The 13,687-nt window shown below is 41.8% G+C and overlaps 1 protein-coding gene and 3 non-coding genes across 4 annotated transcripts in view; 2 read left to right on the top strand and 2 right to left on the bottom strand.

Annotated features, from left to right (window-relative positions):
• LOC137491034 (uncharacterized) overlaps positions 1-13,687 on the top strand; it is a 74,012-nt gene that overhangs the window by 11,419 nt on the left and 48,906 nt on the right. The gene's annotated exons all lie outside the window — the stretch shown is intronic.
• Positions 5,674-5,746, bottom strand: trnav-uac (transfer RNA valine (anticodon UAC)). Its single transcript has one exon. It is a non-coding gene; the product is annotated as a tRNA-Val (tRNA).
• On the bottom strand, positions 5,853-5,925 carry trnav-aac (transfer RNA valine (anticodon AAC)). Its single transcript has one exon. It is a non-coding gene; the product is annotated as a tRNA-Val (tRNA).
• On the top strand, positions 7,256-7,338 carry trnal-cag (transfer RNA leucine (anticodon CAG)). Its single transcript has one exon. It is a non-coding gene; the product is annotated as a tRNA-Leu (tRNA).

Raw genomic sequence — 13,687 nt, 5'->3', positions numbered from 1 at the left:
TTTTGCTTAATAATGGAAGCTAACAACTTTCTTATTAATTTTCCTGATGCAGCAGAAGGTAGTTGTGAGGGCCCATCTCATAATAGTCCTGTTACTCCACAGATTAATCGATCATTATTAGATGAGGACACTGGGATGGAACAGCCATTTATTGGGGCTCTGATCCTCTCCTCTGAAAGTCGGACAGACGATTTAGCAGTTTTATTCCAGGCAATTGATTCTCTTAAAAGTGTATTTGTAGATACAGTAGACCGGCAGAAAAAATGGCTTCAGGACAGTACTGAACTTTGTACTCATGAAGTTCCTAAGAAAACATTAACTGTGGTTGAAAAAGCACATTCTGAATTTTTAGACGTTCTTTCTGACCGTATGAAAGAGTTTACTAAACATACAATTGAGGCTATACAGTGGAACTCGAAACAGACACACAATGAATTTAAGACAATGTTTGATGAGGCTAACTCTTCAATGTTTTCTTTCTTTAAGAGAGCTTTGGAAGAATCTAGGGTAGGAGAAAAAACATTACAGGAAGAAGTATGCAGCTTAAGGAAGGAGCTACTTGCCATGCAAACTTCGCTTAATTAATTCCTTTATGCAGCAGAGGATCTCACTTGACACCAAAGTAGATGAAAAGGTTCATGTTTCTGGGTCTCAAGTATGTTCAAATACATAAGGAGGAGTAAATGATGAGTCTGATCCTGTTATTTATTTGGAGAGATGTAATGACTTCTTATCTCTAAGACCAATGTCAAACAGTGAGATACTTGCCACCATGCGTAGTGTTCTGCATGCCTCAGCCCGAGATTGGTGGGAGACAGTAAGATTTAAAATGAATTCTTGGGAAAGTTTTCAGAAGGCTTTTCTAGCGGTTTTCCTCCCAGAGGATTATCAGGATGTACTCGAAGAAAAAGTGCGTAATCGACTGCAAGAGACAAATGAAAGTGTTCGAGACTTTGCTTTTTCATTTCAAGCTTTATTTAAACGCTGGAAAAAAGAAGCTACTGATACTGAAGTTTTGAAAGCTCTTTTAAAAGCGATGAATCCTTGTTATGCTAGTCAACTTCGTGGCCGTGCACAGACTGTAGAGGAACTTGTGAGATTAGGAACACAATTAGAGAGAGATTATGATCATCAAATAAAGTACAATCAGTTACAGTTACCTAAGAGTTCTTTTCTTGACCAGCATTTATCTAAAAAATCAAAAGGGGTAGAGGTAAAATCAAACTTACCTCCAGAACAAAGTTTGACTAGTTTGCTTTGTTGGCGATGTCATGAAAATCATTCCCCAGGTTCTTGTTCCAAGTTTAAGGCTGCCCTGAGTGGAAAGCAAACTGGTGGACAATTTCAAGGAAATAAAGAGTTCCAACCTCAAAATCAGCAACGAGGTATGCTGTCTGCTTATGATACTCAGCGCTTTGTAAAAAAAGATGTGTCATCTGGTAGGAAGCTGGATAAGAGAGATGGTATTAAAATTCTTCGTCAGTTGGTAATCCCAATGATGGTTCGGAACTGTAGTGGTAAAGCACTTGTTGATACAGGAGCTACTTATACATTGCTCAAAGTCGATTTATGGAATAAGATAAAAGAACCCAATGAGCGACTAGATGTATGGCATGAGGGACCACTTTATCTAGCGAATGGCGATGCTACTGTTCCTCTTGGCCAAAAAGTACTGGACTTCTATTTGCAGGATTTGCATTTTAAAAATTCCAACTGTAGTTCTGCCAGCTCAGAACCTTGTGTATTCAATGGTTTTGGGTTTAGATTTTATCGCACTGACTGGGTTGCAACTGAACATTAGAGATCAACTGTACAGTTTTTCTGATGATCCACAAGGTCGGGTTTTCCCTTTCCAACCGCCTATTACACCAGGGGACTCTTGGAAGTGTTGTAAACCACCTGGTAACTATAATCCATCTGCTTCTTTGTATTCTGCTATACCTCCTGTTCATTTTGTATGTACAGCAAGCAAATGTGTGGATAAGAGTGATGTGGGAGAGTCTGGTTCTGTATTGATGGAGCTTTTGCAAAGTAAAATCAAGGAGAGCAATCTTTCAGAACGTGAGTCTCATGTTCTGTTTACTCTTTTGTATGACCATCCTGACGTTTGTACTCCTAATTTGGGTAGAACCCATCTTGTCCAGCATAAGATTGCGGTTTCAAAAGATTTTGTTGTAGCTCAAAAACCATACAGACTACCCTTACACAAAAAGGAGATTGTAAAGGAACAAATTGATGATATGCTCAATCAAGATATCATCCAGCCATCTCATTCACCCAGGGCATCTCCTATTGTGTTAGTTCCTAAAAAAGATGGAGGGCAGAGATTTTGTGTTGATTATCGTAAACTAAATGCAGTCAGTGAAAGCGATGCATTTCCTCTTCCCACAGTGAATGAGATCTTGGAGTCCCTTTCTGGGTCAGGGATATTTAGTACTCTGGATTTAAATAGTGGATATTGGCAGGTGTCCATGCATCCAGATAGTATGGCCAAGACCGCTTTTGTCTCACCTTTTGGCCTATATGAGTTTAAGGTGTTACCTTTTGGCCTGAAAAATGCACCGGCCACATTTCAAAGGCTTATGAATAGAGTCTTGGCTGACTATCTGGGGCAGTGTTGTTTAGTGTATTTAGATGACATAGTCGTCTATTCGGCTAACTTTCACCAACATGTCCTAGACCTCCAGAAAGTTTTGAGATGTTTGCAGAGAGCAGGACTAACTCTCAAACTGCCAAAATGTAATTTCTGTTTAACAGAGATCAAGTTTCTTGGCCATATTGTGACTACTGATGGTGTAAAGGCAGACCCTGCTAAAACAGAAGCTATTCAGAATTTTCCAGTCCCAACAAATTTGAAGGAACTCCAACGGTTTCTGGGAATGAGTGGGTGGTACCATAGGTACGTTCAAAATTTTTCAGATATTGCCGAACCACTTAATGCTCTAAAGAAGAAAGGAGTTCGTTTTCAGTGGACAGCTAAGTGCCAGGTAGCGTTTGACTGCCTCAAAAGGCATCTTTCCTCACCACCTGTACTTGGACACCCAAATCATGTCCATACATTTGTAGTTTATACTGATGCCAGTTCAACCGGCATGGGTGCTGTTCTTGCTCAATGACCCTCCACTTTTGGTGCATCTGAGGAGGTGTTGGCGTATGCTAGCCGTACTCTGACATCAGCAGAGAAAAACTATTCTACAACTGAGCGGGAGTGTTTAGCAGTGGTTTGGGCTGTAGAACGGTGGCGGCATTATTTGAAGGGAAAATCCTTCATTGTAGTTACTGATCATGCCTCTCTTCTTTGGGTGTTCAACACTACGAAAACGAATTCCCGACTGATTCGCTGGGCTTTGAGACTACCTTTGTCTCGGATTGACGTTCCTGATTCTTTTCCAATGGTAGCTTCCTATGTTCCTAAGCAAAGTACAGAGAGTATGGTGTCACTATTTCCTCTTTGTGATGAGGATATCTGGATTGCACAGCAACAAGATGTAGAAATCCAAAGGATCTGCCTCTTCTGGAAATCTGTTTTTTACAAACCTTGTTCCATCTTTTATGTTTGTGCCTGGATACAGTCTTCTTTTAGTTTTAGACATGGGGAAAACTCCCCATCTCTCTAGCTTGCTTAAAATTTCTTCATCAGCTAGGTAAACAGGCAGATGCTTGAACGAAACAACATAGTCTCTGTTTTGTAACCTCCGTACTTCAGATTTCACTTCTTTAATTGTCAATCCATTGTCTATTAAAATTTCGGTGTCATCTTCAGTCTCTATTGTTACTTCATGCTCCCTTGTTTGTTTGGGTCTCACCGCCAGAATTCTTCCTTCCCCAATCAGCTCCGTGACTGCTTTGATTATATCAAACCTTCTTGCATCTTTTACATTTTCTACTTCTACAGTTACTGTTGCTTCCTTTGTGCACACTCTTCTTTGTATCTCTTGCTTATCCTTACCTTTTTCACCTCTTCGTTGGCCGGGCTCTTCATTTTATTTATCTCTTTGTCTGCTGTCAAGTCCATTTTTTTTATCTCTTCGTCTATTATCCAGCCCATTTTCTTTATCCTTTCGTGCAAGTCCCTCCATTTTCATGTCGTTGCCGGGTAATCTGTCCATGATTAAAAATAAAAAACCACAACATAACCACCCTTCAGTCAGCAAAATGCTGCTGTTGGGTGGTTTTTAAAGACAAAATTAAAACAAACAAACAAACCACTCAAGGTCAATAAACAAAAAGGTAGACAAGCAAAATGGGGAGAGCCTTTTTCTCCTTACTGCTGCCAACTCACTTCCTGTTTGCTCTATAGCGCCCTCAGGGTGGTGTGGCCGTAAGCGATGACAGCTGTCAAGTGTTAGCTATTGAAACTAGGCGCAGCCCCAGGAGCCGAGCACAGCTTAGCTGCCTGCTGCGCCAATGAGGTGGACAGCCGGAGCTGGGCAAGCTGTGAAACACCAGATTCCATGTCACGGTACTGCGGTGCGGCTCCCAGGAGATAGCTCCTGCCAAGCTTGCATGTCAGGATGGCCAAGCGGTCTAAGGTGCTGCGTTCAGGTTGCAGTCTCACCTGGAGGCGTGGGTTCGAATCCCACTTCTGACAAACCGAGCTTGGGCGGTGCGCTCAGGCTGAAGTCTTTAACTCTCTGCCACCATGTCCGAATGATACAGTATCACTGACAAAGCGCCGCATCATGCGGGCTTTAATGCAAGTGCACCGAAAGGGGATCAAAAGAATTGTCCTGGGATGGCGTTGATTTGTAAGGTTTGCAGGGCATTTTTTCGTCAAATCCTCGTACAACGTCAAGTCATGACATTTGACAGATCCATGACCTTGTATCGTGCATCATCCAGTGAGCAGAGAGACAATTGAGAATGTGCGTAAAAGCAAATATGAATGTTTCCGCCCAGTTTCTAACAGGAGACCCTCCGCTTGTAAAGCCATCGTGATAACCACAGGAGCCTCCGGTTAGGATGAGAGCACTGTCTTGTGGTGCCATCGCAGAGAGACTGAAAGTCACTTTCCACAATGTTTTCATTCAATGTTCTACGCTGGTGGAATCACTTTCCCATTCCCACTCGGATTACGGACACACTGGTCTACTTCAAACGACAGCTAACACCCATCTCTTCAGAGTACACCCGAACCCCGGTGAATATCCCTCTCTCTAAAGAAAACGACACTCCTACTCCAGCACTAAATTCTCTGAGCACAAACAAATTGCTTGGAATAAATAGCCCTTTTTCGTATGCATTGCCTCGTCTTGTTGAATCGCTAAATACCTCCACTATTGTATGTCGCTTTGTACAAAAGTGTCCACTAATTGTATGCTTCCGCCCAGTTTCGAACAGGAGACCTTTAGCGTGTAATGCAAACATGATAAACACTACACTACGGAAACCAATAGGCCAGTGCTGCTTCAAGTATTTATAGTCTTTTTTTATAGAGCTGTCTTGCACGGTCCGCATCGTGGAGGGCCAGCAAACGCACTGGCCACCTGCTCATGCACAACACAAAGCTAAAAGAAATCAGATTCTACGCAAGTTTGCGACACCGCGAGGGGAGGTAAACACTGAGTTGAATTCAAACTTCTAGCCTCACAACGCTCTGCAGAAAGAATGTTTTCAGTGAACAGCAGTACTCAACAGAAGCCTGATTTGACAATTGTCGTAAAAGCCAGAGCTTGTTTACACCCAGTTTTGAACTAGGGACCTTTCGCGTGTAGGGCGAACGTGATAACCACTACACTATGGAAGCCTTCAGGAGTACAATCAGCAGATAACCCTTTTTGATTGGGTGCCTGTTGACGATCATTGCTGGTGCGGCAGTGGATGCTATTATTTTCTCGCCAAAAGAAAAGCACTGTTCCTGCTCGGTTTCGAACCGAGGACCTTTGGCGTGTTAGGCGAACGTGATGACCACTACACTACAGAAACCCCACAAGTGCTTTCGCCGGCGAAGTTAGGCTTGCAAGGATAAAACAAGGTGTACGCGTTTGTCAATCAAGCGGACAAAGCCGACTCAGCGTGACAAGCTCCCTGCAGGTATTAGGGCCAATTTACAATCCGGGCCCAACACAGCTGTACAGGTCCTAGCGAAATGTCCCCTTTCGTCACATTTGAAGCACCTGAATTCTGGGCATTCCTTCATCACATGGTCTGAGCTCATGCATAGTCGACAGGTTTTTACCTGATTGGTGTGCATGACTCTAAATTGCTATGGCCCTTCCGCCGTCTCGATTTTGGTACTGTATGGTAGGGAGACCGTCTCTTCTTGAAATCTGTTTTTTACAAACCTTGTTCCATCTTCTATGTTTGTGCCTGGATACACTCTTCTTTTAGTTTTAGACAAGGGGAAAACTCCCCATCCCTCTAGCTTGCTTAAAATTTCTTCATCAGCTAGGTAAACAGGCAGATGCTTGAACGAAACAACATAGTCTCTGTTTTGTAACCTCCGTACTTCAGATTTCACTCCTTTAATTGTCAATCCATTGTCTATTAAAATTTCTGTGTCATCTTCAGTCTCCATTGTTACTTCATGCTCCCTTGTTTGTTTGGGTCTCACCGCCAGAATTCTTCCTTCTCCAATCAGCTCCTTGACTGCTTTGATTATATCAAACCTTTTTGCATCTTTTACATTTTCTACTTCTACAGTTACTGTTGCTTCCTTTGTGCACACTCTTCTTTGTATCTCTTGCTTATCCTTACCTTTTTCACCTCTTCGTTGGCCGGGCTCTTCATTTTATTTATCTCTTTGTCTGCTGTCAAGTCCATTTTTTTTATCTCTTCGTCTATTATCCAGCCCATTTTCTTTATCCTTTCGTGCAAGTCCCTCCATTTCCATGTCGTTGCCGGGTAATCTGTCCATGATTAAAAATAAAAAATTACAACATAACCACCCTTCAGTCAGCAAAATGCTGCTGTTAGGTGGTTTTTAAAGACAAAAATAAAACAAACAAACAAACCACTCAAGGTCAATAAACAAAAAGGTAGACAAGCAAAATGGGGAGAGCCTTTCTCTCCTTACTGCTGCCAACTCACTTTCTGTTTGCTCTATAGCGCCCTCAGGGTGGTGTGGCCGTAAGCGATGACAGCTGTCAAGTGTTAGCTATTGAAACTAGGCGCAGCCCCAGGAGCCGAGCACAGCTTAGCTGCCTGCTGCGCCAATGAGGTGGACAGCTGGAGCTGGGCAAGCAGTAAAACACCAGATTCCATGTCGCGGTACTGCGGTGCGGCTCCCAGGAGACAGCTCCTGCCATGATTGCATGTCAGGATGGCCGAGCGGTCTAAGGCACTGCGTTCAGGTCGCAGTCTCCCCTGGAGGCGTGGGTTCGAATCCCACTTCTGACAGACCGAGCCTGCGGCGATGCACTCAGGCTAAAGTCTTTAACTCTCTGCCACCATGTCCGAACGGTACAGTATCACTGACAAAGTGCCGCATCACGCGGGCTTTAATGCAAGTGCACCGAAAGGGGATCAAAAGAATTGTCCTAGGATGGCGTTGATTTGTAAGGTTTGCAGGGCATTTTTTCGTCAAATCCTCGTACAACGTCGTCATGACATTTGACAGATCCACAACCTTGTATCGTGCATCATCCAGTGAGCAGATAGCCAATTGAGAATGTGCGTAAATGCATTGCCTCGTCTTGTTGAATCGCTAAATACCTCTACTATTGTATGTCGCTTTGGACAAAAGTGTCCGCTAATTGTATGCTTCCGCCCAGTTTTGAACAGGAGACTCTTAGCGTGTAATGCAAACATGATAAACACTACACTACGGAAACCAATAGGCCAGTGCTGCTTCAAGTATTTATAGTCTTTTTTTATAGAGCTGTCTTGTACGGTCTGCACCGTGATGGGCCAGCAAACTCACTGGCCACCTGCTCATGCACAACACAAAGCTAAAAGAAATCAGATTCTACGCGAGTTTGCGACACCGCGAGGGGAGGTAAACACTGAGTTGAACTCAAACTTCTAGCCTCACACCGCTCTGCAGAAAGAATGTTTTCAGTGAACGTCAGTACTCAACTGAAGCCTGATTTGACAATTGTCATAAAAGACAGAGGTTGTTCCCGCCCAGTTTCGAATCGGGGACCTTTTGCGTGTGAGGCGAACGTGAGAACCACTACACTACGGAAACCTTCTGGCGACACAAGCAGATAACCCTTTTTGATTGGGTGCCTGTCGACGATCATTGCTGCTGAGGCAGGGGATGCTATTATTTTCTCGCCAAAAGAAGAGCACTGTTTCTGTTCGGTTTCTGGTGTGCATGACTCTAAAGTGCTGTGGCCCTTCCGCCGTCTCGATTTTGGTACTGTATGGTAGGGAGACCATCTCTCCTGGAAATCTGTTTTTTACAAACCTTGTTCCATCTTGTATGTTTGTGCCTGGATACAATCTTCTTTTAATTTTAGATGTGGGGAAAACTCCTCATCCTTCTAGCTTGCTTAAAATTTCTTCATGAGCTAGGTAAACAGGCAGATGCTTGAACGAAACAACATAGTCTCTGTTTTGTAACCTCCGTACTTCAGATTTCACTCCTTTAATTGTCAATCCATTGTCTATTAAAATTTCGGTGTCATCTTCAGTCTCCATTGTTACTTCATACTCCCTTGTTTGTTTGGGTCTCACCGCCAGAATTCTTCCTTCTCCAATCAGCTCCGTGACTGCTTTGATTATATCAAATCTTCTTGCATCTTTTACATTTCTACGTCTACAGTTACTGTTGCTTTCTTTGTGCATACTCTTCTTTGTATCTCTTGCTTATCCTTACCTTTTTCACCTCTTCTTTGGCCGGGCTTTTCATTTTATTTAGCTCTTTGTCTGTTGTCAAGTCCATTTTTTTATCTCTTCGTCTATTATCCAGCCCATTTTCTTTATCCTTTCGTGCAAGTCCCTCCATTTCCATGTCGTTGCCGGGGAATCTGTCCATGATTAAAAATAAAACACACTACATAACCACCCTTCAGTCAGCAAAATGCTGCTGTTATGTGGTTTTTAAAGAAAAAACAAAACAAACAAACAAAAACACTCAAGGTCAATAAACAAAAAGGTAGACAAACAAAATGGGGAGAGCCTTTCTCTCCTTACTGCTGCCAACTCACTTCCTGTTTGCTCTATAGCCCCCTCAGGGTGTTGTGGCCGTAAGCAATGACAGCTGTCAAGTGTTGGCTATTGAAACTATCGCTAACCCGATTTGGAAGTTAACGAGCTCGCCGACAGATCGGGCTATGATCGGGAAGAAATCTGCGGGTGCTCGCCGCTCTTTATGTGTGAACTACTGAACAACGCATCAACAAGGCTCGCTGACGCGTCGCCGACACCTCGCAGACGGAAATACAACATTCAGCATGCTAAATATTCCAGAGCAGTCGGCCGACTCAACCCCACGTGTGGTCAGATGTAGTGACGAGCTGCAGCCAATGAGAGAGCATATCAGCATGAGCTGAATGCCTGTGTGTTCAGGAGCTCAGCAGAAACATCTGTGATTGGTCAGAATGGGCATCGATGCACTCGCTACATTCTGCGGTACTACAGACATTAGAGTAGGATATATTAATAGTGGAACTAGAATTCTGTAACTATTAGAATTACCATACTGCTCATTCTGACCGTTCTAATATAAAATGCCATATTGTCACAACATATTTATATTCAAAGCTATTATTGAGATATTAATATTAAGCTTTAAATATCTGGCATCATATTTAATGACACCATTACCCTAAAAATATAATCCTTTTTTGGTAATACAGCCTATAAATATGTAGTTAAGATACTAAAACACTTAAAGGTCTTGGCTTTCATTTTCACTTTCAAACAGGAGCTATTTCACAGCACAGAATATGCAGTTTTGAAAGATATCTGAAGTAAATTGATGTTTTTGCCATCAGAAAGTTTTGTTTATGTTAGCAGGAAATTGCTAGGCAAGAAAATGCACACATATTTAAAGTCACAGTGAAAAGTATCAGACATGCATGCAGTCATTTTAACCAATATGGTTATTTAAGGCAGAAATGCTCAGTTCTTTACTGTTTTGTAATAAAAAAAATAACAATGTCAGAAAGAATTACACTAATAGTTAGAAAACGGCAGGGTGTTATAAACATGTTTTATTTCAAAGAGTTATAAAATTACAAAAATTAAAAACTCTCTGTGTTTATCTATCCACCGGAACCTTGCAGATAAGTGATTTATCCGCTGATAAATCAGCTGATATGACGATGTTTTTAAATGCTTTCTCCTAAGCTTGAAACGCTGTTAGTGATGTCATCAGCACACAAGCTGCCAATAGTGTTCAGCTTTTTCTGACGACTCCTCCCTCAAAATTTCATTGGCTGTGGTTTGGTAGCTTGAATGAGCTGATGGGGAATGAGTTGTTGTCAGATGATGTAGTGTGTGACCCCCCTCTTGTGGATCATTCACAGAGTGTTGCGTAGTGTGAACACCTCAGAGATTAAAAGACACAAAGTCAAGTCAAGGCTTTAGCTGCCTGCTGCGCCAATGAGCTGGTCAGCCGGCGCTGGGCAAGCTGTGAAACACCAGATTCCATGTGACGGTACTGCGGTTTGGCTCCCAGGAGACAGCTCCTGCCAAGTTTACATGTCAGGATGGCCGAGTGGTCTAAGGTGCTGCGTTCAAGCTGGGGAACAATCGTCCGACAAAGATAGGCAAGAAGAGGGGGAAAAAATTAAGAAAAGATAGGGTGTATTCTAAGCTCCCCAGACATTCCTTCCCTGCATCTGCTTTATGTCACGTGTTTGTGATACTGTTCTAAGTAAAAACAATGCATTTTGAATTGAATTGATTTCTATTGCAGGTGCTCACCAAGACCGGGGTTCAAATCCAGCTAAAGACGCTTTATTGTTATTTGTTTCTTATTATTCAATAAACTAACTGTTTGAATGTATAATGCTCCAAGGTAAAGGTATGACGTAACACTTTATTGTTGTGTTTTTTATATTTTTTTCATGAAAAATAAAGCATACTACTTAATGTGTTATTATGTAGTATTTGTTGTAGCATTGTTATGCTTCTGGTTATTATTGTTCTGTATTTTGACGTACAAATGATCAATAGAAATGTTATAGAACTACAGTGTATATGAAGTTAAAAGTCAAGAAGTCACAGCCTTTGTTTGCTTATATATATATATATATATATATATATATATATATATATATATATATATATATATATATATACATACATATATATATATATATATATATTTTTTTTTTTTATCCAGTAGCTTCAGTGAAGTAAATTGATCTTATCCATTTCACAGATTTAAGCTGCATGGCAAAAACACACATAACATTATGTAAGTCATTAGTGGAGGAGGATCGTGATCTCAGCGCATAGTATCAGAACCACTCCCTAAATAGGTGTAGGGGATCAACCTACGTTTTAATATCGATTAGGGATTAATTAGCTCATTTCAATGAATCGGATCCTGAAGATTCGAATCATTGATTTGACTCAAATGAGTCAGATTGAATCAGATCAAAAGATTCACACTTTAACTACCATTTGTCCCGCAAATAGAAGACATCGTATCTTACCAATCTTGTTTATATTATTTACGTGGCCAATGATAATAACATAACACAGTATTGGGTTAACTTTTAGCAAGGTAACAAGATCTACAGCTCGAGGCAATGACTTAGAAGCACATAAACAAGAACACAGTTCTTACAAAATGAGTACAAAGATTTATTGAGCTACACTACGATAAATGAAACTAACTACGTAATAAGCAAACAACAAACAAACACACACATTCACACATACACACAGAGGCAGTTCAGAGGATGCAAAATGAGTTGACAACGTCCCAAATTAATTCTAATACTTCTTGCAAGATCTTAGAATAACACCTGAGAAACCACAAAAGCAGAGATATGGCTTATCTTTAACTGCTTAAGATCAATCTGCACAAGATCAGCAAGAGACAACATTAGTTTGTTACTTGCGCCCTTTTTGCTGAAGTCGAATCTCCCTCGCCGGCTGGCCTTGGGGAAACACGGTGCTCCTGATTGGGTGGTTTCTCGCTTCGATGACGTCTTTGGGATTCACACGCTCGTGAATGGCTGTTGTCCTGGGTTACCGAGGTGACAGACTGCTGAGAGTCTGTTTGCGGAAGTTCGTGCAGCTTCGGGAGTCCCGAAACTTAAGAGGTTTGCGTGGAAGTTCGTAGTAACCCAATCGCGTGGCGGCTCGGTGTCCGGGCAGGCGAAAGGGGGCAGTGAGCAAAAGCATGCGCAAGCTAGCTGATGCAAAAAGCAAAGTTTCTTTGTTGTAAGGCGTTTTTAAGTGACCTGGTCTGGTTCGTCCCCATGGCACGGTCTGCCAATGAGCAGTTGCCATGAAGGGCAGGGCCACGCCCGTACTGACGTAGGAAAGGTCATTAATTAACAGACTGCATGTAGATTTCACGTGGTAGAACTCTTGCAAGATTGAAACTATCTTACATCAAACGTTACAAGATGAATACTGTTTGTACTACTAGTTTTTCATTTACACCAACGTATTGCAAATGTCACTAGCTTTCGTTCAATACCAGACATTATACATTTCAGACACATACAGATTATTTTACTCTGTTATAAGGGTTAAAACAACACATTGATTAACCTAGTTGATTGGAATAAACAGCATATGAGGAATATTATGGCATATTATTCAAAGATACATCTGCCTTAGTTCTAACATTAAGAGATTAGCTTTTATTCATATGCATAAATATTTCTAGAGATCTCTTTGTCTCAACGAAATTGTGCATCTAGCAGGATGTGCCCAAGGCGAGCACATGACCAGGAGTCATTTAAAAGTCTCGTGAAATGGTTTCCGCTGAAGATCCTGTAAGGGCCATTGTTTTTAATTTAACTGATTTGATTAATCATTGGCTAGTTAGCCGAAGGGTACCAGAACATCTGCATAGAAGTACTGGTCAGAGGAGCCCGAAATCAATTGGCGCTCTGTTATCCTGATGGTATAAGCCCTCAAGCTAGTTCAATGAATGAGACCATTGGAGATGCCCAAGATTTCAGATTCAACTTGTGTTGACCACTGCAATATGCCGCTGAGTTCCTTCATAGGTCTCATTCATTTCACTGATTTGAAGCTGCAAGGAAAGAAGGAAAAGATTCCACTGAAATTTGAACTCGGACCACTGGATTCCAGAAGTCCAGAGTGCTAACCATTACACCATGAAACCAAGATCTTCATTAGAGGATATCTAATGCTTGCAAACTGGCATTGAAACAGGACAGTTTCTGTGAACACCATGATGTCCCTCAAAACAACAGAGAACCTCAAGGGCTCATCTGGGATTTGAACCCGGGATCTCTCTTATCCTAAGCGAGAATCACACCCCTAGACCAACGAGCCACAAAAGCTCAAATATTTCACAAGGCATCAAAATCAGCAGATGGTCATAAATCCTTATTTAACCCTTAAAGACAGAGACAGCCGCCCACGGCTAAAAATAAGTATTGTTCTTAAATGTTTAATAACTTTTGATCTGCTGATCCAATCCGTACAATTCAAAGATTTGGCATAAAGAAGAGAGTCTCAGCTTTCCAGCGCATTCACAGACCTTCAGAGGCTCTGAAATCAGTGTGGTTACGTCATTAAATTTTGACAGCGCTGATTTGACAAAGAAACGCTTGTGGCTTGTCTCCGGACAAACCAGTCA

Source organism: Danio rerio, chromosome 4, assembly GCF_049306965.1.
Source record: "Danio rerio strain Tuebingen ecotype United States chromosome 4, GRCz12tu, whole genome shotgun sequence".
Taxonomy (NCBI): Eukaryota; Metazoa; Chordata; class Actinopteri; order Cypriniformes; family Danionidae; genus Danio; species Danio rerio.
This window is presented reverse-complemented; position numbering and strand designations above follow the sequence as displayed.